A 2831-nucleotide genomic window follows, 5' to 3' on the forward strand; every position below is an offset into this window, starting at 1 on the left:
TCGAAATATTGCAAAACCAACATAGGAAAGGTTCGACAAGAGTTTGAGAATAGATTATAACTGGAGATCAAAAATGAGTTGCTGTCGAGTCGGCTTTGGAAGTTCAAGTTAAATACGATTTTCCATGTTTATTTTTTGATTTGCACGACAATTACTAACCTAAATGTAATGCTATTTGGTATGGTTGGAAAGCATTTTTTCAGAGCTTTCCAACGACGTATAAATATATTAATATTTAATTATTAATTAAATATGTTTAATTTTAGCTCTCCAAGAATATATAATTGTGCTTGCACCCATTGGTCCAGAACTATCGCAAGAATCTAATAGTAGGACAACGCAACAGGATTTCAAATGGTGCAGATCAAACGAAAATGTTAATAGATTTATATGAAAAGTATAGCAAGAAACTTGGGACCATGCAAGTAAAAAATGCAAAATAATTGTGGCAAATCATAGCGGATGAATTTAATAAGCACGGTATTCCGGTGACTCCGAATAACTGTCTAAATCGATGGAGGGTGCTAGAAAGAAATATAAGAAATTTGTAGACAATAATAATGCAACAGACAGTGGAAGGAAATATTTTGAATTTGCGGGTATTCCAAATGTACTAGTGTAACGGATTTTTCGTACTACCCACGAATTCTAATTAATCTTAAAACTCTTAACTTTACTCTGCTATACTTTATTCTACTCTTCATTCTTGTTTACCTAAAATTCAAATTCAAATTTAGTAACTTTCACCTTTCTGTATTACTATTTCCTGTTACTGATAACTATTATCACTTTTCCTTTCACGTTGCTCTTATCAATTGTACTCTGCACTTCCTTGAAGACATTTTGTCGACATACATGTGTTTCCACCAATTCTTCATTTTACTGCGATATTACCAGTTTCTGTAGAAGGATTTCGAGGGATTTGGTGTAAAGAAATATTTAAGTACGTACCGTATTTTTGGTATTTAATTTTCTACGCTATTGCGGATCAACAAACACATTCACTTAAAGCTCGCCTAACATCGTAGAGGTATGTTTTCTATAGTGTAACAGTATTCAAATTATCCTTATTTTAGCTTTTATCTCTATCTGATTGTGCCTTCGAGCATTGTTGTCCCGTTAAGGACCTTATTTTTGTCGTCGTCTGTAAGATCAAGATCACACGCACCGTCGAGGCAATTACATACCGTACTTACATCTGTGTTGGAGGATTCCCTTTCATACCATCCGAGTGGCGGATAACCATCGTCACCTTTGCCGTTCACCGCACTCTTATTCCGGACTACTGCGCTGGCAAGTCCCCTACATCTTCAGCTAATCCAAAGGTCAGCTGTCGTGTGTGTGCTGTCCAACATTATCGTTCAGTACTGAAATAAAGAACAGGGCATTCACCGAGCATATTCTGATCTTAATCTTATCCTACTTACCTCTTTCTAAGCTATCCTTCATTCCGTTTCTTTCCTTAGTTCCCCTGAACCTGCTGTGTTGTTTTTTTTGTGTTTTTTTATGACAGTATTTAAACTTGTATAATTTGAGGTTATGTTTTAATTGGAGGTTATGGTTCAGTCAAATTTTGGCGGCATTCAAGTAATTTATTTTTAACGTTTGAAATACTTACCAGTCAGTATGTATACATTTTAATTTTGGTTGTAAAGCATATCACAAGACATTATATATTTACAGTAGTATACCTAGGTAAGGTAAGTGTGGTTGAGGAGTTATCCCGGTAGCGCTATCAATAACCCTGGCCTTGGCAAACGTCATTTAACTCGCCTTAACGCCCCGAGCGAGTACACTGTTCTTGTGGTGGCTAATTTAATTTAATTTTTTTTTCTTTTGAACTGTACCTATTGATTTGTGTTTAATCTTTCTTGCGCAGCCTAAAATCCTAACAATTATCCGACTGATTAATCTAAATAAATCTTGATTTACCTCCTAGAATTTTGTGCTATTTTATGTGTGTGTGTCTACCTCCCCTGAGTTTAGTACCGTCTCCGGCTTCATCGACTACACCCTGTTCTCTGAAGCAGGAACAGAATCTGCCACATATCGTTGCGTTTTCCGCTTCTGGCGCCCTTAAATACCCACGAACCTCCCCTCTCTGCATAGCAGCCGGCAACGATTTTATTTTCCCTTCGCCAGAAGACTGATAACTTATACCAAGGGTTTATTTGTGTGTTTAGCCCGTGGCACTAGGTTGCATTGATGGGTCATATATCCCCATTAGAACGCCTGCAGGAAAAATTAAATCTACATATGTAAATCGCCACGATCAGGGGCGGATGGGCCCACCGGGAAATGGCCCGTCGTAACCAACTGTTATAAATGTATAGTTGTATTTGTATACTTAGTTGTTCAAGATTGGAAGAGACATAGAAAATAAGTAAATAAAGTACGGAAGATTTTTCTCGATTTAGGTCACATAACGTGACTGAGTCTCGGTCGACTGAACTGTGATTCTCAGCGCGAGGTGTGGTACGGTGACGGTCGTAACTTGTACCGTATCCGTACGATGACTGGCGATTGCGTCTGCTCACTGCTCTATTTCACGGAAACGCTTGTTTGGCTAGTTCAAGTTGCACTGTTCCTGAAAGTAGCCAGTATGTACTTGTGAGTTGTGCGTGATTACGATTAGTCATTGTTTTAAGAGATTCTGACTGGCGACGCCGCGACGGGGTGTGAGTGGGATTGCTGCTTCCCAACAAATTTAATCAATTGTTGGGTAGGTACGTATTAATAATGTTAAAGATCTTAATTATTATTACGATATTAGGTATTTATTTCATTTAATGTATTTTTTGGTTTTTGATTGTACTGTGTACCTGTCCTTA

General features: G+C 37.6%; 1 long non-coding RNA gene across 1 annotated transcript; it reads right to left on the bottom strand.

Moving 5' to 3' along the window:
- Window positions 1-767: 767 nt before the first annotated feature.
- On the bottom strand, window positions 768-1999 carry LOC116169036. The gene is made up of 5 exons (XR_004144894.1): window positions 1933-1999; window positions 1428-1880; window positions 1197-1367; window positions 952-1144; window positions 768-900 (listed from the first exon to the last, which is right to left on the bottom strand). It is a non-coding gene; the product is annotated as an uncharacterized LOC116169036 (long non-coding RNA).
- Window positions 2000-2831: the final 832 nt, after the last annotated feature.

Source organism: Photinus pyralis, unplaced genomic scaffold (genome assembly GCF_008802855.1).
Source record: "Photinus pyralis isolate 1611_PpyrPB1 unplaced genomic scaffold, Ppyr1.3 Ppyr1.4_LG1, whole genome shotgun sequence".
NCBI classification, from domain to species: domain Eukaryota; kingdom Metazoa; phylum Arthropoda; class Insecta; order Coleoptera; family Lampyridae; genus Photinus; species Photinus pyralis.